General features: G+C 40.5%; 1 non-coding gene across 1 annotated transcript; it reads left to right on the top strand.

Moving 5' to 3' along the window:
• The first annotated feature begins 3,455 nt into the window (after window positions 1-3,455).
• Window positions 3,456-3,527, top strand: TRNAC-ACA. Its single transcript has one exon. It is a non-coding gene; the product is annotated as a tRNA-Cys (tRNA).
• The last annotated feature ends 18,375 nt before the right edge of the window (window positions 3,528-21,902 follow it).

The following is a 21,902-nucleotide window of genomic DNA, read 5'->3' as shown; positions in this document are numbered from 1 at the left end:
TGAACACTCCCCAGGTACCCCACATGGAAAAGAAAGCTGTGTGTGTGTGTGTGTGTGTGTGTGTGTGAATGTGTGCACATGGGCATGTGTGTGTGTGGAATAACCAAGCCCTCCCACAGCACTGGAGATGCAGGTTCACTGAAAGTAAAAACAGAACTTGTTCAGCATTACCGCCTTTGATTCCCAGGGCGCATCTACAATGTACATATCGTCATTCCTACTCTGCCAGGAAAGAAACTGAGCCCAAAGTGGCTAGGAGACTTCTCCCAGGTGACAGAATTGCATGCATCTGAGCCAGGATTGGAGTGCAGATGTCAACGCAAAAGAACAGAATTATGAGAGCATTTTACAGAAAGCATCACATTTGCTGGAAAGGGAAATAGGTTCAGGAAAGGCTTGCTTGAAAAAAAAAAAAAAGTGCTTCAAATCAGATCTGAAGAATGAGTAAAATTAACTAAGAATGGAGGGAACAATGCTGCAGGAAGAGAGAAGACTGTGAGCAAACAGAGCCTGACTTGCATGGCAGCAGAGAGAAGGCCAGTTTTCCCCAACATAGAGAAGCAGGGCTTCCCTTGCGCCTGCAATGTGAGAGACCTGGTAAAGAATCCGCCTGCAATGCAAGAGACCTGGGTTCAATCCCTGGGTTGGGAAGTTCCCCTGGAGAAGGCAAAGGCTACCCATTCCAGTATTCTGGCCTGGAGAATTCCATGGACTGTATAGTCCATGGGAATGCAAATAGTTGGACATGACTGAGTGACTTGCACTTTCAGAGAAGCAGGAGGTTACTGTGGGACAAGGAGAGATAGGTAGGAACCAGACATTAGGGGTCTTGAAGAATATGACAGAGATGCTAATCGGTATCCTGGGAGGAAAGGGAACCCACAGCAAGGGTGCAGGAGAGGAGAGGGGGAAGGCTGGGAGGAGCTGCTGGGCTGCTGAGCAGATAGATGTGCTTTTCTGAAAGTTGACTCCAAAGGAAGGACATCTGACACAGTGGATTCATATAGGCCAGTTAGGAAGCTCTTGTAAAAATGCAGCCAAGAGATGATGGACAATTAGAATATAGCAATGGCAGGTGATGCAAATGGATATATTGGAATTTGTTAAGGAAACTGAGCAGTCCAGGCTAGACTTCCAGCTGGGTGAACCTCAGCATCACTCACTCAGGAGAGAAGCATGGACTAGAGCTACCCACTTCTCAGGAAATGTGCAATAGAGGAATCCTTAAGGTTCTGAGCATTATGTATTTATTCACATCCAAACATTTTCACATACTTACCAACAGATATTCAAGAAGTGGAAGAGCATGGTGAAAATCTGGTGACCTCCATGCACTGCAGTCATATAACAGATATAAGGAGAGATGTTCAGTTTCTAAACTCTCAACAGCCAATCGACTAACTGCCCTGAAATGAAGATTTAGGCAAACAAAACATGACTTCTCTAACTCCTCTAAAGACAGAATTTTTTTTTCCATCTTGAACACTTTTTTAGTCTTCTTAAGGCAGAAGAACCTGTTAGAGATGCCAGCAACTACACTCGCCATATAAAAGCAGTCCCTCATTTTAAAGATGAGAATAGTGAGGTTCAGGGAGCAGATAACACAGACCCAAGGCCGCGTACCATCATTCTGCATTACAATTCCACTGAGCTGCCAGGGATCATGCAGATCAGTGACAGGTTGTGTGGGGAATGTCTTTTATATTTTCCGTACCATTCATTCCAGGGCCACGGCAACCCTATGAATCACATATAGTATACTCAAACACTGACATGCACATGAGTCACTTCTCCGAATGACTTTTTGCTTCCTTATTGGGTATTTGGTAGTTTCAATAATGCCACGGATATGAGCCAATACCAAGTCCATATATCCCATTACTTACTCAAAACCATTATATTCTGTTGTCCAAACTATGGTTGTTTTAGAATTCCTCCTGTTCATTTTTTAAGACTGCTTGAGACAGCAGAGGCAGCAGTGTTTTCTTTGTTTTTTGTTTTGGTTTTTAAAGTTTTATGGGTGTATAGTTGCTGTACAATGTTGTGTTAGTTTATGCTCTACAACAAAGTGAATCAGCTGCACATATACGTATCTGTACATATATATGCCCCTCTTTTAGATTTCCTTCCCATCTAGGTCACCACAGAGCCCTGAGGAGAGTTCCCTTGCTCTATAGTAGGTTTTCACTAGCAATCTATTTTATACGTAGTAATGTCTATATGTCAGTCCCAGTCTCCCAATTCAGCACTCCCCCTTTCCCTGCTTGATGTCCCTACATTTTTCCTCTCTGTCTATGTCTCTTTTTCTGCTTTGCAATTAGGTTTATCTGTACCATTTCCTCCTGTTCCTTTTAATTGTAAATAATAACCACTGTATTTTACTTAAGATCAAGACTCATGTCAAAAGAAAGATTTATTTATTCACCTGTGTGTTTTGTGCATCAATTTCAGTTTAGGAAATTTAAGCATTTATGCATGATTAGGAATACAAACTTGCACAGATCATGGATATTGAGTGATCTAGGAACTGACTCTCACACAGAACTTAATATGATTTGTCATCTTGTTTGCACACTAAACTTGAAGTCTATGAAATTAAAGAATAAAACCTGTGTATCAGGAAAATGGCACATTTTATACCAGACAACTTTAGAATTTCCCTCAAAGAGTTGGAAAGACAAAACCTGGACAGTCAGATGACAAGACCTACTCTACATCCTTACAGAGAGAGTTTGGTATGGAGCAGGGCATTGATCCAGGTTTGGGATAACAGTCACACTTTCTGGATTCCAACCCTGGTTATTTATGCCCAAACTGCATGGCTTATGGTAAAATGCTTAAAGTCTCTGAATTGAAGTTTCCTTCTCTATAAAAGGGGAGTAATAATTGCACCTACTTTGTAGTGGTATTGTGAGGATTAAATGAATAAATGTAGTAAAGAGTTCAGTATTGTTTCTGGCATAAATGTTAGCTATGCTGAGGCTGATGATGAATATATGCAATTAGAAGTTGGGAAATACTAGAAGGCCTAGTAAATGTTCCACAGACAGGGATAATTTGTGACGATGCTATTGGAAATTAATATTTCTTCATATGTCTGTGCCAAGGAAAGCCAGGTTTGTAATGGTATTCTAAATAATGCTTAGACTGCTTCTACAAAGAATATACAATTTCTATTTAAGCAGACAATGTCTTCTCTATACCTCTGTCTTTAGTTCTGATTTACTGTTGAATTGATTAGCTGCAAAAGCAAAAATATAATTAAATACATGTAAGGAATATATTACATATATTCACATATATTGTACTATATGTGTATGTATTTAAACTTTTTTTGTTAGGATCATGAACATGAGGTGATGTTTATCACATAAGGGAAACTGGCATGAGAGAGCTTATTTTATATTAGGTACTGTAAAACACTCCTTGGAATATTTAGGCAGAAGTGGAGGACTTCCCTGGTGGCTCAGATGGTAAAGCGTCTGCCTACAATGCAGGAGACCCGGGTTCGATCCCTGGGTTGGGAAGATCCTCTGGAGAAGGAAATGGCAACCCACTCCAGTACTCTTGACTGGAAAATCCCATGGACAGAGGAACATGGTAGGCTATAGTCCATGAGGTCACAAAAAGTCAGACATGACTGAGCAACTTCACTTTCACTTTCAGTCTAGTAGAAATTACATGAGCTTTGTAACAACGACAACAACAAAAGTCAAGCCAAATTTCAGAATTTGTTCTGCTCCCTGGGGAATTATTTAACCCTTGTAACCTTCTGTTATCTCATCTTTAAAAAAAAAAAAAGGTCCTAATTTGCAATTTTTGAAATAGATGGTCAAATAGATGATCAAACGCTAGGTATTCAAGAGGAGCTTTTGTTTGTGTGTGTTCTTAGTTGCGCCTGACTCTTTGTGACCCCATGGACTCTAGCCTGCCAGGCTCCTCTGTCCATGGAATTTTCCAGGTGAGAATACTGGAGTGGGTTGCCATTTCCTTCTCCAGGGGATCTTTCCAACCCAGGGATGGAACCCACATCTCTTGCATCTCCTGCATTGGCAGGCAGATTCTTTATCAGTAGCATCACACCTGGATGTCAATATCCACCTCTGTGGAGTAAATACACAACATACATGATGTGAAACCACTTGTCTTTGCTTTTCAGTGAACTAATTAACAGTTCAACTTTAGAACACAGATGAAGTGAAAGATCTCCAAATTGGAAGTCAGGAGCCCTAGTTCTTAATTTTGGCTCTGAGCTTTTGTTGGTCCCAGGCAGCTATCGACCTCATTGGATAGAAAGAACAAGGTTCAAAACTTGCATGCCAACGCCCAGCTAAAACAGGTATCTTCAAACTCCCTGTGTAACCCTAAGTGAGTTAACATGAACAAAACAGACCTCATCTGCACATCTGTAATAGGAACCAGCGGCCTAAATTATCTTTCAGCATCCTTCCAGCTCTGAAATGGTATGATTACTAACACTTAAGTTTTTAAAATACTTAAGAATGGATCTCACCTCAGTTTTATCCCCCTAAACATTGATTTTTTTTTTAATTGGAGTATAATTGCTTTACAAAATTGAGTTAGTTTCTGCTGTACAAGAAAGTGAATCAGCTGTATGTATACATATATATATCCCCTCTCTTGGACTTCCCTGCCATCCCACCCATCTAGGTCCCCACAGAGCACTCAGCTGAGCTCCCTGTGATTTTAAATGGTATCTCCTGTGGATAGTTGGGAGAAGGTAAGAGGGAAGGGACCCCCCTCCGCCCTCCCACTGGCTTAAACTGACACCTGAATTCCAAGTCAGAGGCAGATTTTCCATGAGAAAGAGTTAACTGGCAAGAGCTTGTAGTAGTTACGCATCTTTCTAAACCAGACTGTTTTTTTTTTTTTTCCCCTGTCTTCTAAAAAAAAAAAAAAAAGCATGTCCAGTCAATGCTGTCAGTCACCGTCAGATCTGTTTATGGCTCACTGTCCCTTTTACATTTTCAGCATCATGCATTTTAATTAGGAGCACTTACATCCCGAGCGCCCTCTCCACCTGCCACATAGAAATGAGTGTTAGTGTGTCTCAGAAGACAGTTGTCCTGGTTGATAAGAAACAAACAGACCTCAAAAAATAGGCTGATATTCACAGAATGAGTTAAAAGCCCTGAGAATTACAAACGAGGGATTCACTTTTCATGGAGTCGATGCAGACACCTCCATGTCAGTGACTCAGTTTCCCCATACAATACTGTATGATCAGTGTAACCATAAAAGCGTCTTCCTATGTGCCAGTTGTACTGTAGATGTGCTATGTTACAGGTGTAGGCACTTATATTTGGAGAAGCCAAGATGTTTCACCTAAGAAATGCTGATTAAAACACAAGTGCCCTTTGTAACTTGGTTTGATGGAGTTTCCTCTTTAGCAAATTGTATTTGTTGTTTGGGTGACACTATTAATAAGTGATTGATTTATTAATAAATTAAATGTAACTTTATTAAATTAAAATTAATAAATTATGAGGAAAAGCTCTCTGAACTAAAAGGAAAAATGAAAGAATGGTGAAAAAAAAGAACCCAAAGAAAACCACACCATGGAGGAAAAGAAAGGAGGAGGGGAGGAACAAAGGAAGAAAAAAGAAGAAAGATAGAATACAGAACCAAAGCCAATAACAGAGAAAAAGGAAAATATTGCTGAAGAGCTGTGAGCCAAAAGGAAAGTAACAGAGATGGGACTTCTGTGACAACACAGAGAGAGGAGGCTAGGGGATTTGCTTATAAGCATGTAAAAATCTCCCAGGCTTCCCAGGTGGTGCTCATGGTAAAGAATCCGCCTGCCAATGCAGGAGACATAAGAGATGCGTGTTCAATCCCTTATTCAGGAAGATCTCCTGGAGGAGGGCATGGGAACCCACTTCAGTATTCTTGCCTGGAGAATCCCCATGAACAGAGGAGCCTGGCGGGCTTCAGGCCATAGGGTAGTACAGAGTCAGACACAACTCAAGTGACTTAGCAGACACGTACACCTATAAAAATCTAACCCTTTCACTTAAGGAGTATGTGTTACTGTCTCTTTTGAGCAGTATGTCAATGTTTTAACTGTATCATCACTTCCTTCCTTGTGGCTTTTAATAATTGTTCTTGAAACAGAAGTGTTTTTGCAGATATGCTCTTCTCACTTGACTATTTAATCCACCTGAAGCTGTCTGTCTGTCTGTTGGATGAGGTGTTTGTAGAGATTGAAAGCCAAGAAAGCTCCAAGTGGCACTGACATCTTAGAGCAAATTAACTTACATAATGGCCTTGTCAATTTGCCCTCCCTTCAAATTCAGTTTTGTTGGTTGAATTTGATCAGTCTCCATTAGGTTTGCTTTCTTTCTCATGCATCATTCAGTTATCCCAGCTTTCCTCAACTCCTACTAAGTGCTAAGCAATAATGAGTATCATAAAGAATATTAAGAGCATTTCTACTGCCCACAAGACATATTCAGATTTTAAGGACTGGAAGAATCAAATGGGTCCAATATGGCAGAGAAGTCAAATTCCACTAGACCTTGGGCCTCAGTATATGCTCATTGTAGCATATCAGCAGGCTGAATGACACAGGGGGACTTTCCTGGTGGTCCAGTGGTTAAGAATCTGCCTGCCAATGCAGAGGACATGGATTTAATCTCTGGTCCGGGAACTAAGATCCCACATGCCATAGGGCAACTAAGCCAGTGAGCTGCAACTGCTGAAGCCTGGGTGCCCTAGAGCTCACGCTCTTCCACAAGAGAAGCCATTGCAATGAGAAGCCCACGCATCTAAACGACAGAGTAGCCCCAACTCACTGCAACTAGAAAATGCCGAAATGCTGCAATGAAGACCCAGTGCAACCATAAATAAATAAATATTAAACAAAAGAAAACAAAATAATCTTAAGAACTAGATACTTGTATTCCACCAATACTTATGTGTTGCTTACGTGTGGTACATTTGTTGATAGTGTCAGTTGCTCAGTCATGTCTCTTTGTTACCCCATGGCTAGGGCCTGCCAGGCTCCTCTGCCCATGGAATTCTCCAGGCAAGAATATTGGAGTGGGTTGCCTTTCCCTTCTCCAGGGTACCTTCCCAACCCCAGGATCAAACCCAGATCTCCTGCATTGCAGAGATATTCTTTACCATCTGAGCCACCAGGGAAGCCCAATAGATTCCCAATGTGATATTATTCGTAGATACAGACTTTGAGAAGTCATAGATGAGGTATGAAAGTAGTGCCCTCATGATGGGATGACTGTCTTTATATAAGGAAGAAGAGACTTAAGAGCACCCCTCACACACACACACACACACACACACACACACACACACCCCTGGATCCATAAAAAGCCACATGAGCACACAGTGAAATAGGGGCCATATGCAAGCCAAGAAGAGAACTCTCATCGAAAACTGAAGCTTCCAGCACCTTGATCTCAGGCTTCCCACCTTGCAGAACTGTGAGAAATCGATGATTATATTTTAAGCCACCCAGCCTGTGGTGTTTTGTTATAGTGGCTTAAGCCTGGACAACAAGTGACATTAGGCAAAAAGGTAGGTGGGAATACAATAGCTAGGGAGCCAGAATGCAAACAAGATTTTCTAAGTGCCAAAGATCTATACGACTTGAGTTCAGGGGTAGTGATTCCTCTTGAGTTGAGAGAATCAAGGAAACTTCATTGAGGAAGTGAACTGGCAGGATTCTGAAACGTGAGCCTGATGAAACAGACCATCTCCAGCCAAAGGAAGCATGTAAACTTATTCGGCAAAAGGATCTTAATCGAATTGTCCAATTCTGAATGAATTTTCATGTCTGGCTTAAGTGCAACCCTGAGATAAATCTTAAAAATGAGTTCATGCTCAGCCATGATCAATTAGATGTGTCTGCCATGGTTACAGGATTGAAGAGGTCTCTATGTAAACTGCCGTATTCAAAGCTTTCAAAGAATTTAGTGAGCCAAAGCACGAAGTTTGCTGTTGGTTGAAGAGGTTTTACACAGGAGGTAAAAGAGATTGGTTAGGAAAGCAAATTGCGGGCAGATAAAAAGGGCTGTGGATGTCAGGGTGAAGAAATTTCATTCTGTGAGCAAAAGATACACTTGTGTATTTAATACTCACTGTGTGTGTGTCTGTGTCAGCCACTCGGTCGCATCTGACTGTTTACGACCCCATGGACTATAGCCCACCAGGCTCCTCTGTCCATGGGATTCTCCAGGCGAGAATACTGGAGTGGGTTGCCATTCTCTTCTCCAGGGATCTTCCCAACTCAGGAATTGAACCCAGGTTTCCTGCACTGCAGGCAGTTTCTTTACGGTCTGAACTACCAGGAAAGCCCAATACTCACTATGTGAAAATCTAGTGAGACTAACTTCATGGGACTTAAGCCCACAGCTGTTCCATCCGTACAGGTCTGTCTGTCCTTTCTCATTTCCTAAATATTAACAACTCTTCAATGCATTTTATTTTCTCTACTACAAATAGCTTTGTGTGTAGCCCTTGGTTACATAAGGTGAATTGTAATACACATGATGCATAATGTAAATAACGTGTCCCTGGTTTCCCAGATTTTTTTGTAGATGTGATAGGACAGGCATCAGATATCTGTAAGATACTGCAGTATGCCCTAAGTAAATAGTCATGGTTGACAGAGTTTGGAGGGCCAGAAACAGCAAAGGCTTCTTACAAGAGCTGCCTCATCATCTAGGTGGATCTTGGTAGTTAGGCAAGATTTCTGTATGTATAAGCGGCAAGGGAGAGTGAAGAGAAAATTCTGGACTAAGAAAGTGAGCAATCGTTTTGAGAAAGAAAAGCAATGGTGCTGCTATGTGCCTGCCTGATAGCATCCGGTCACAAGTTACAGTTGAATTGTAACCTTGGGATTATACATAGAACCCATGGATGTCTGATCCCCATCACTGCAGTGCACTTGGTAACCAGTTATATGTACCTGCTATTTGCTAAGAACCAAAGTGTGTATGTGTGTGCTAAGTCGCTCAGGCATGTCTGACTCTCGGACCTCTTGGACTGTAGCCTGCCAGTCTCCTCTGTTCCTGAAATTTTCCAGGCAAGAATACTGGAGCAGGTTGCCATTTCCCACTCTAGAGAATCTTTCTGATCCAGGGATTAAACCTGCATCTCCAGCACCTCCTGCATTGGCAGGTGGGTTCCTTACCACTAGTGGCACCTGGAAGCACTAAAGCAGGCCCTATTAAAGCATAGGATCCCACTCCTGGGCATATACCCAGAGAAAACCGCAATTCCAAAAGATAAATGAACCCCAATGTTCAGTGCAGGACTATTCACAATAGCTAACTCATGGAGGCAATATAAATGTCCATCAACAGAGAAATGGATAAAGAAAATGTGGTGTGTGTGTGTGTGTGTGTATACATATATGCACAATGGAATATAACTCAGCCATAAAAATAAATAAATTGTGCCATTTACAGAGATGTGGATGGACCTAGAAACTGTCAAAGTGAAATAAGTCAGAAAGAGAAAACCAATATCATACAGCTTATATGCGGAATCTATAAAAATGATACAGATGACATATGATACAGATACTTGACAAAGTAGAAATAGAGACACGGATGTAGAGAGCAAACATATGGTTACCAAGTGTGGGGGTGCGATAAATTTGGAGATTGGGATTGACATACTTGTTATTTGATACTATATGTAAAATAGATAACTAATGAGAACCTAATGTATAGCTCAGGGAACTCTACTAAATGCTCTGTAAGGACCTAAATGGGAAAAAAATCCAAAAAAGAGGGAATATATGTATATGCATAGCTGATCCACTTGGCTGTACAACAGAAAATAACACAACATTATGAAGCAAATATATCCCAGTAAAATTAATTTAAAAAACATAGTAAAAGCAATAATAATTTGTAAATTTCAGAGCACCTATCTTGGAGTGTATAACTCCAAAAAGGAAATACATTACGTAAAGGCAGAGAGATACCAAGTCCAAAATATACAGTCAAATAAAAAGCATATTTTCACAATGTTTTCACTCAAATTTTCTTTCCTGGGCCACTATGGTATGATATAATGGCTAAGGATAGGATCTCTGAAGCTGCACTAGCTGTGTGATCACAAGCAATTTACTTTACCTCTCTGTACCCCACACTTCTGATCTGTGAAATAAGAACAATAAGGTTACCTATGTCGTAGGGCTTTATAAGAAGTTAATGAGTTAAAAGCCTTTAGAAGAGTGCTATTTTACATTTGCTATTGTTTGGATTATATTGCAATTCTCTTTTTATTTATTTATTTTTTAAATTTTATTTTATTTAACTTTACAATATTGTATTGGTTTTGCCATATATAAAAATGAATCTACCACAGGTGTACATGTGTTCCCCATCCTGAACCCTCCTCCCTCCTCCCTCCCCATACCATCCCTCTAGGTCGTCCCAGTGCACCAGCCCCAAGCATCCAGTACCATGCATCGAACCTGGACTGGCAACTCATTTCATATATGATATTATACATATTTCAATGCCATTCTCCCAAATCATCCCACTCTCTCTCTCTCCCACAGAGTCTAAAACACTGTTCTATATATCAGTGTCTCTTTTGCTGTCTCGTATACAGGGTTATGGTTATTGCAATTCTCTTTTTAAAATAATTTTATTTATTTATTTATTTTTGACTGTGCTGGGTCTTCGTTGTTGAGCCAGCTTTTCTCTAGTTGCGAAGAGCTGGGGCTACTCTCGAGTTGAAGGCTCGGGCTTCTTTCATCGTTGTGGCTTCTCACTGTGGAGCACAGGCTCTAGGGCACGTGGGCTTCAGCAGTTGCAGCACATGGGCTCAGTAGTGGCTCCCGGGCTCTGAAGCGCAGGCTCAGTAGTTGTGGCTCACAGGCTTAGTCACTTCTCTGCACATGGAATGTTCCTGGATCAGGGATTGAAGCAGTGTCTGCTGCACTGGCAGGCCACCAAGATAGCCCCCTGCAATGCCTTCTTAACTAGTACTCCCATTGCCTGTTATCCACTCTATACTCAGGCAACGTCCAGGGCTCTATTCATGCAGGGCTATCACAGAGATGATGTATCTACACCACTGGATATTTTTCAACATGAGATAGGCTTGGCAGATTAATGCCCAAGTTTCTCAGTCTAATAGATAAGGCCCCGTGAACTGGTCCATTTAACTTTCTGAATACAGGACCCACGATTCTCACCTTGTACTCTCCTATGTGGCCTATGCTCCAACCATGCCTGACTCCTTCCCAGTGGGGTTAAGTGACTCCCAAGGTGAGAAGTTTACCAGGACATTTCCAAGGGTACTCCCTGACTCCTAAGCCGTCACTGTTTCCATCCATCCATTTTGCTGCAGCTCTTGAGAGCTGTCCTTGTACTGAGCTCGTGTATTCACATCATCTCTGCCACTTGACTGAGCTTTTGAGGGCATCTTGTCTCATTCATCTCTGAATTATCTGCACCTGGTACTGAGTAGGGTAACAGCATGAGAATAATGACATGCTTGATGAAACTGGGTGGTCAGGTACATGTAGTCATTCATGTACTTGTTTTTACATTAATAAGACACCGACTTCTAGGGGGTTAATCAAACAAACAGTCCTCCTGCTAAGCACTCACGTAATGCCTTAGCTCTTAATGAGAAACGCTCACGATGGAATTTTTAAAGGAAATGGCAAGTCAGACGAGGATGTCTGCTGATCAGGGAGATTTTAGCCCCCACACATAGAGTGTGGGCTCTCGCCTCTCTATTTGTAAAATCATTATGGAAAATGACAGATAACATGTTAGAGTCAAAATTTCAAGCAAAATAGGGAGAGTTCGGTTGCTGTTTCTTGCTTTTGATCTCACACGTTAGCATAAAGATCTTAACACTATGTGTGTGTGTGTGCCATTAACACAGTTTTGTCACACATACTTCATATTATTAGATTTTCACAACACCCCAATGAGAAAGATGAGGCACAGTTTATTTCTCTCAAATTGCTGATGAAGAGCCCGAGGTTCAGGGAGGTTAAACAAGGGGTAGTGGAGGCGGTAAGTGCAGGGGGGGAAAAAAAACATGTGAAAGCTCTGTATAGATATCAAAGTGACATTGACAAAAGACCACTAGAATAAATTAGCATTCCCATCTTGACTGACTCAGTTGACAGGGACAAACTTACAGGCAGGTAGAAAAGAGAACAGGAGGGTCATGTTACAATATATCAAGAAGTGACTACCGCCACGTCTTTTTTAAAAGACAAACACATCAAAACAACAATAGAACAATACAGGCGTACCTCAGAGTTATGCGAGTTGGGTTTCAGACCACCTCAATAAAATGAATATCACAGTACTACAAGTCACATGATATTTTTTATTCCCTAGTGTATATAAAAGTTATGTTTACACTATACTATATTCTGTGCGCAATAATAGCATTTCTTCTGAAAAAATGCATATCCCTTAATTTAGAAATATTTTATTGTCAAAAAAACCTACAATGCAGTTGACACAATCTTTCAATTTCTTTTTTTTTTTAGGAGGGCTGCACTGTGCAGCATGTGGGATCTGAGCTCTGCAAATAGGGATCAAACCCACATTCCCTGCATTGGAAGCTTGGAATCTTAATTAAAAGACCACCAGGGAAGTCCCACAAACCTTCAATTTTTAAAAATTGCAACATCTGTAATGCACATAAAGTGAAGTACAATCCAGTGAGGTATGCCTATATTATTTTACTTCTTAAAAGCCCTGAACCTCATAAGTAATAAGGCCCAGAACGTGTCCCAGATTTTCTGACTCCAAACTTGTGAAATCCTAAAATGATTTCTAGACTTCACATCTGGCCCTGAAAAGAGATGCGTGGTTTAAACATCCCCATAGGCGTTCCCAAAATACCAAGGACATGTGGTATAGGATGTAAGCTCAAGGATCAAAGGGCACCAGACGTGTTTAGCATTTATTTTCTTTTCTACTTTTCCAGTTTCTCTTTCTTTCTCTTTTTGTCTCTCCACTTTTCTTTGTAAATTTTTTTTCCCCCTCACACAGTAGAGTGCTAGTCAGTAATTCAAACAAAAGGAAAACATAAATGGTACTTCAGTATTAAGTCCTGGGGGACTTGAGTGATTTATATTCTCTTTCTTCTGCAATATTTGCTGTAAAGCTACTGAAGGTAATATTTAGAGGAAGTGGATATTCTGCCACAATTTCACCTCTTAATCCTTAGAGCATTTCCTTGATATCTATCAGCAGTTCATAAAGACTTTAACACTTTATGAGCAATATATTGACTTCCCTTTACAATGGCAAGGAAAAAAATAAAAATAAACTCTCATTGAAGAAGTCTAAAGTGTCTCCCTAAATGAAATTGGGTGATAAACCAAATAAAATAGGCACCAAAAAATGGAAGGTTTTCATTTGTTTTCACTCACTCTGCTCCAAATCTGTATGCTCGGAAGATTTATTTGATTTATTTAGTTGAATCTTTCCAGACAAAAAGAAAATACAGTGTGATTTTCATCAACCCATGTCAAGGATGTTAACTGAAGATGATGATTATTTTTTCCAAATATCAGTGGGGGAAGCCGGGACAGAGACAATAGTATAATATTGTTTGCACCTGGAGACTAAAAGCATTTCTGCAAAGTCCACTGGAATAGGTTATACTGTCTCAATTCTTTGTAACTCCCAGACTTGACATTTATATTTTTAATAGTTGATTTTATAGGAAATCAAAATAGAGAAATTTGGAGCATTTGGTATTGAGTAAAAACTTCAAACTCAGGAATAATACTTTAAGTATGCTGTACTTCCAAGTTTAAGAGGACTTGATAATAGTACTTTGAAAGGATGCTGATATAATGTATATGTTTTTTGACCCAAGCTGAAGTCATTTAGGGGTCTTCCCAGGTTTCCCTAGTAGTATAGAACCCACCTGCCAATACAGGAGACATCAGAGATGCAGGTTTGATCCCTGGGTGGGGAAGATCCCCCGATGATGGTCATTTATGTAGTTTTGTGTTGGGTTTTTCTAAAGGTCTGTGTACCATCTATGTGATATAATTTTTAATCAACTCACTTTAACAAAGTAAATATTTGTTTTAAAGGGGAACTGTATATCCATATCTAAAAAATAATAAAGGTACTTTCACTTACCGTAAAAACAAGGTAAACTTAGAAATCAAATGAATGAATGCAGCACAATGTTCTTACAGTCTAACAAAGCACTTGGAAATGGCTTACGGCTCTGAGCTTGAGGGCAATATTCTGCTTGTTAGAGAGATCTCCACTGGCAGGGAGCTGAGACGTTCTCTTTTGACATACTCAGAGGACTAAAAGAGAACTGGAAAGCAAGCAACTCTCTCACCTTGTGATTCAGTGGTGTTTACACACTTGTGTCCCTTCAGAGATCACCACAGGGGTACACCACCTGCAGTATGGCAAATGCTGGGGTCTCCTAACCAGTTTGGGCTGGACTGCCAGTGGTGGGATTCATTCCTGAGTCTCACTTTCTTTAACTGTGGAATTCATCTCTGGGTCACATGTCTCTCTGAACAGCTATGAGGGTTATCTGGGTCACGGGTCTCTCTGAAGAGCTATGAGGATTAAATGAAATAACATCCTATAATGTAAAAAATAACCCAACATACCTGCTGGTTACTCAATTAATTCTGGTTACCACCAACCCTCAACATATTTTGTCTATCTATTCTACAAACATGAAAACGTCATCTCTTCCAAGCCCCTGTCCTCACTCTCTGCATATCCTTCCTTCTTACAGAAATCTTTAACTTGTATAATTCACTCCACATTTTAGGTAGAAAGAACACTCTGAGGCTTTCTGAGGAAATCACACCCAATATTCTGGCAGACTCCACAAGTATATCTGCTTGTTCTATTAAAAGCTACACTGACAAAATAAATAGATAAATGAAAAAAGCACCATTAATGAAATACAGATGAATCAAACCTGGGTAGGGGGAAGTGGCAAGATTTTGAGAGCAATAAGATTCTGTTCATAAATGAGACTTTGAAACATATCATTTGAGTGGAAGATCGAGGGGAAAGGTAAGTTCCTCTTCTTAAGGCAAAAATAACTTTAAAGTCCCATTAGGTTCTTTTAAAAAGGCTTCTTGAACAGCAAATATCTTCTCCAAACACTTCATTGATTTAAGTGTGAATTAATCAGAAATGCATGGATTCCATTTCCCTTAGAGTACACATGGATTTGTACATCCAGATGCAAAATACCTTTCCTGTTTTCCATCACTTCAGCATTTGAAAGGGTGCTTTAGGTGCTCAAGACTGACTCAGAAGTGCTAAGCCTTGCCCTTGATGCTTGCAAAGCATGAGAAGTGGTGACGTTTCTTTGGTCCTCTCTGTGAATACTAAAGGACCATACTTTTCTTAGAATTTCTAACAGAAAAGATGTAATTAATAAGCAGTGCGACCTTGGTAATCTTTCTCTGCTGTAGCATGGCACAGCAAAAAAAAAGCCCAATGAGTTCAAAGATCCCAGATTGGGTTCCCGGATTCAACTCTGACTAGATGTTTCCGGTTTCCTCATCTGAAAAATGGGGCTTCTGGACAGGATCGATTTATCTTGCAGCTTGCTGTGGGATAGATATGAGGTGATAAATCAACAAAAATTTATGGTGCATCATTTCTGTGCTACTGGGGATTCAAAGATAGATGAACAAAATATTTCCCTCTGGTCTTTGAGGAAATGTCTAGCTAAGAAAGTACTCTGAGAATCTATTTTAGAGTGCTATCTTGGGGATGGCATGACATGCACAAGAGTCTACAGGCTACAGAGACAGTGCACTCTACCTGGAGTGAAGCGGGTGCTTTTCTTCCAGAATGGGAACTTACTTTTTTTGTAAACACTCAGGTACCAAATTATGAAGCATTAAGGAGCAAATGGGTCCTTATCAATGGGCTTCCTCCCTGGTGGCTCAGATGGTAAAGAATCTGCCTGCTATGTGGGAGACCTGGGTTCAATCCCTGGGTTGGGAAGATACCCTGGAGGAGGGCAAGGCAACCCACTCCAGTATTCTTGCCTGGAGGATCTCCATGGACAGAGGAGCCTGGCAGGCTACAGACCATGGGGTCGCAATCCCAAATGGTGATTTGAACAAGACTAGTAGTTAATACTCCAAGAGATAGTGAAGGACAGGGAAGCTGGGCCTGTTGCAGCCCATGGGGTTGCAAAGAGTCAGACACAACTTAGCAAATGTCACAACTCTGTGACCCCATGGACTGCAGCATGCCATGCTTCTTTGTCCTGCACTATCTCCTGGAGTATTAGCTACTACTCTTGTGCAGCTCACCATTTGGGATCTGAATTGTTTCCTGATGTTCACTCTTGGTTGTGTCAGTTCGGTGAATTTTAATTTTTTTCCAATTATTCAGCCTCTTAGTCTAGCTTCACTGTTTTACTTCTGTTCTAAGAGACTGAGCTTCCTGGTTGTGTTTCTTTTCACTTTGTGTTAGGATCCTCTTTCCTCCCTCTCTCTTTTCCAGTGAAATCTGTTATCCTCATCAAGCTCCCCATACCAATCTGCTGGGCCATCTGATTTTTTCTAACTCCAAATCTGGGTGTATTTGTCGCCAACTGGTGACTATAATCCCGTAGTTATCTTTGCAGTCATATTCACTTGTTTCTCATCTTAAATAATATAATTCCTGACCATCAACTATGCATCAGGCTTTGGACTAGGTTGGGAATACCCAGATATAGATAATATAGTCCTTGCTCCTCAAAGAGCTCAGAATCAATCTAGTGAGGGTGGTAGGCAAATAAACGTTAAATGACAGAACAGTGCATTCAGCCTCATACTGCAAATACGTGCAAGGAGCCGCAGAGGTACATAAGTGGTGGTGGGAGTGAAGATTTAGAGTTTAAGTGATACCTGCGCTCCATCTGGGCAGATAAGATGGCCGCTAATCACAGATAGGTATCCTAAGAGAGGGAGAATATCATTTCTCTGTGCTCAGAGTCTGTTCAACAAGCAGACGCTAATTGCATCCCCAGAGTACAGAGCTGAGCCTAGTGGCATTTCCAAGCAATGTCTACAGGGGGGCTTAGGATCCTCAATAATTACCAGCAGCATCATAACAATGCATTTCCAAAAAGGTGCACAATCTGTATATAAAAAAATCAGTGTTCCTGCTATGCAAATTCAGGTTCCAGGCAAATGCCCAGAAGAGCAAGACTCCCTTATTCAGGCCTAATTCAGGGATTTCTGTCCAGATTTCTTCCCCTAAGACCTACCCATTCATAAAGTTGGTCAAGCTCTAATCTCCAAGGTTGATGACTTCCAAATAACTGAATAAATGAAAAACCTCCTGCATAGTTCATGCATAGGGAAATGAGTATGAGGCTGACCCACTGTTTACAGGGTGCTTTTCTGAAGCTCTCAACTGGCCAAGGACTTACCTACCAAATATTCTGAAATTAGTATGAAACCTAGTGGCTATTTTTTTTTTTTTCTGGCTTCAACATGTGGCATGTGGTATCTTAGCTCTCTGAGCAGGGATCGAACCCATGTTCCCTTCATGTGAGGCACAAAGATTTAACCACTGTGCCACCAGTGAATTCCATTCCTGTCTGTAAATTCTAGCACCCTTCTGATAGAAAATAGATACTAGTACTTTTTTCAACAGAGAAGTCAGAAAGTTCGCCTTCTCTATGGACCTTGACACTGAGCCTTCCCTTTCTCTCATTTATGCCTCAAGATCCCATAATTTACATCATTAAATGCAAAATATCAACCCATATTTTTTTTTTTTTACCAGATCATAAGATTGAGACAGGCCTCCTTTTAACATTAGCTGCTTTACTAATCAAAGTGGAGTTCAGGGAAGACAAAGTAAGGGAAAAAAAAACACACACACAGTTTTAATTTCTCAAAAAGAAATACAGTTGTGTATAGTGGATTGGGGGCAGGAAGAGAAGGGAATGACAGAGGATGAGATGGCTGGATGGCATGACTCAATGGACGTGAGTCTGGGTGAACTCCGGGAGTTGGTGATGGACAGGGAGGCCTGGCATGCTGCGATTCATGGGGGTCGCAAAGAGTCGGACACGACTGAGCGGCTGAACTGAACTGAACTGTAGTGTATAAATTGTTTAGAAAATAATAGTTTGGAGAAAAATGAAGTCTTGTTTGCTTTGAGCTCAGATGTTTTGGAAAACAGAGGATGATACCATTTAAAGGGCTGACTGAGGTCTTACTGAATGCCCTGTGTAGCCAGGAGACAGGATTACACAGTGAAAAGGAGCAGTCTAACTATAGGGATCTCAGAAGAATCTGTTTTCTGGCTATCTGCTTTTATAGGTAGGCTCACTTGAGAGGAAACTAACATATATATTAAAAACCAAACTTTTTTCTTTCACTGCATCTGTTAATTGAACAACCTTGTGAGTTAAGCATTCTGTAAAGCATATAATATTCTCTTGTTCCTGTTGTTCATTTGTTATGTCATGTCCAACTCTGTGACCCCAGGGACTGCACCACGCCAAGTTTTCCTGTCTTTTACCATCTCCTGGAGATTTCTCAAATTCATGTCCATTGAGTTGATAATGCTATCGAACCATCTCTTCCTCTGCCACCCTCTTCTCCTTTTGCCTTCAACCTTTCCCAGCCATCAGGGTCTTTCCCAATGAGTTGTCTCTTCACATCAGGTGGCCAAAATATTGGAGCTTAAGGTTTGATCCTAAAAGAAATAAAACCTTATACACAAAAGCAAATGAGACTCAGAAAGGTTATCAAACTTTAATTAACCAGTTAGCTGTCTGATTTACAGCACCAATACTGTGACAATTGACCATAGCTATATGACCCCAGAAACATCTATATATCTTGCTTTTTCTTTCAGGTGTCACACCTCCTATGCCCCCAGATCAGGGAGTTAACATTTTCAAAGGACCGAGAAACATTTAGTTTGGCTGGTCCACAAAGGACAAAGAGACTGTGCTATAAAGTGAGGGTAAAAAGGTGAGCAAAAGTCTAATTGGAATTTAGAGAAGAAAATAAATTTCCCTTGACAATTTCTTCATCTGAAAAATTGGGAGGTTATTGCAGAGAATAAATAAAATCACCTATGCCAATCACTCCCTATAGTGCCTAGCAAGATATTAAACATTCAATGGAAAGAATACCCCCTACAAATGCTAATGTCATTTATTATCACTGTCTGTTCCAGAAAAGTGACCATATGCCTTACGTAGTGGCAGTAGGAGGGCTTTGGACAACCAGCAAACAACCTGGTGTAAAATGAGGGGTTCCCGGCTCAGGCACAATGAGATCATTTAGGGAAGAAAGCCAGAATATCCTTATGCAAAAAAGAAAAGTGAGAAAAAAATTCAACAGGCTCCATGCATTTGCTTTTCTCTGCTTTCAGAGAATGCAGGAGTCGAGTCTTACATATCTCCATTTAAAATGAGTTGTTTCTGTCTGGGCTTTCTACCAGAAGATACCAGAGAAACTTTTAGGGTACATCAGAAACATCAGAACACATGAGAGCACAGTTATTATTATTTTTTTCTTATGCTGTTATCGTCCTCTGATTCCACAATAATTCTCACTCCAAAAATCTACTGCACACACGATCTGCTTTGAAGGAGCCTCTGGGGCTACATTAGTGAAACAAACTCCAGGGTACTGAAATAATTCAACCAAGACAAGACATATTATTAGACTGAACAGATACTAGGAGAAAAGAGTAAATGTAATCTCACCAGAAAATGTCAGTAGACTTTTTCTAGTCTGCATTAATTTGGGTCTAAACTGTGTTTTCTGTTGTTGTTTGTTTGTTTTTTCCCCAGTCTTCTGACTTTATATCTGGAAGACTAATCAAGTTATTAGCCTAATGATTTTTCCCTGGGCCATATTTTCAGGGACAAATGACAACCTGATGTATCCTTTAAAGGGATGTTTGGATCCAGTGACCTGGGATCTGGCCAGGGCTTTTTCCAAGAGCATGGTTATGTATCTTCAGGCTTAGGAGTCAGAACACTTATCCAGTTTTTTTCTTCCTATAAAATGAAGAGGTTGTACTAGACTATCTCTAAGGGCCATTTTGGTTCTGCTGCTGCTGCTGCTAAGTCGCTTCAGTCGTGTCTGACTCTGTGCGACCCCATAGACAGCAGCCCACTAGGCTCCCCTGTCCCTGGGATTCTCCAGGCAAGAACACTGGAGTGGGTTGCCATTTCCTTCTTCAATGCATGAAAGTGAAAAGTGAAAGTGAAGTCGCTCAGTCATGTCTGACTCTTCGCAACTCCATGGACTGCAGCCTACCAGGCTCCTCCGTCCATGGGATTTTCCAGGCAAGAGTACTGGAGTGGGGTGTCATTGCCTTCTCCATTTTTGGTTCTAAAAACGCGTAACTCTATAAAACGGAGAAAATAATGTACCTTCTTCTCACCTCACAAGACCATTGCAAGGATCAAGTAAGAAAGCCAACGTGCTCAGGAACATACGAAGGGCTATACATATCTAAATAGTAATAGCACAAGAGCGCCTTTGCCTGGGACTCCAGTACTGAGGAGCTCAATGGGACCTTGAATACATTTGGTTTCATTATTCTCAAATGGTCTCCAGAATGATGTTTGTTATGTTGAATCAAAATCACCGAGTTTGCTTTTTGAAAATATACATTTCCCTTGGAGACTTTGATTTAGTTGGTTAACCATGGAATCTGGGATCTATATTTTCAAAACCACATGCAATTAATTAAGGATTCTGATTCTTCTCAGGAATACATAATGTTTAGTTCATCTTGTATTGCGCTGTGTAGGTCCCTTCTGCAGTGAGGCAAAGTAGTGTTGCAGTGTTTTGAAAGTAGCTTATAATAGTTACTAGTACTTCAGTATGGAAAGGTAGGACTAGATTATATTCAATGTTGGAAACCCTCGGTTTGAATTGATTCCTTAACTTAGTAACTGGGTAATCTTGAGCAAATCACTTCATGTCTCTGAGCCTAGTTTTCTCAGACTTTAAAGGATACCAACAATATCCTCTCCATTCATGGTGCCTTAATAATTAAAGGAAGACTGCATGTAGAAGAACGAATGGAGTACGTTACAATGCTAGCTTGCTTCCTTCTTTTCCTACCTGGTAAAATATCATAGCTATAAGGGTATTAGTAAAACATAGTGATGTATACTAATCATATTATTAGTAAATAAAATCTCAAGTTGCATAACAGGTGTTTAGACACCCCACCATCTGAACAGATGCCAATACACAAGTCTGTTTACAGGTGTCTGCTTCTCTCTCCGAGACTAAGTGTTGAGTGGGTGGTGTTTGGGTGAGTAGAACTACCTTCTGTTATTGTTAGCTTGTTTTAAAATTTAGGGAGACATGCCCAAATGTATCTCTTGTAGGAATTTTGCCTTACTATTTAGCTATATTTATTCAGACACAATGTTTGCAAAAGCAAGTTCATTTTTCTTCTCCAAATATTCTTCCCCATCTCCTACCATTTTGAGTCTCCTGAGCAAAGCCACTGTTTACAATTGAGTTGTTTTAACGACATGTTTATGAAAATACAGATCCTGATCACAATTTCCCTCTGGACCACCGAACAGAATTTGAAATCCTGTTAGTAGAGGCAAGATGAAAGACGGGTTCAACTGTATATCAAATTGTATCTGAGGAGCTGAAATTGTTTTATAAACCTCAATTAGGCCTCATACCACCCCCCTGAGGCAAGAAAGAAGTATTATGCACTTTTATGGAGACACAAACTGAAAAACCCACGGAGAGGTTAATCAATTTGCATCAGATGTCTTATAGCCAGGCTGCAGTGAGTTAGGAACAAAATGGAATTTCTTCCTAGGGAGCAACTTACCTTCTTTTATTTGCCTGATTACTAGAGTGTATGAAACTTCCGGAAAATTATTTTGAATGTTCA

Source organism: Bubalus bubalis, chromosome 18 (assembly GCF_019923935.1).
Source record: "Bubalus bubalis isolate 160015118507 breed Murrah chromosome 18, NDDB_SH_1, whole genome shotgun sequence".
NCBI classification, from domain to species: domain Eukaryota; kingdom Metazoa; phylum Chordata; class Mammalia; order Artiodactyla; family Bovidae; genus Bubalus; species Bubalus bubalis.
This window is presented reverse-complemented; position numbering and strand designations above follow the sequence as displayed.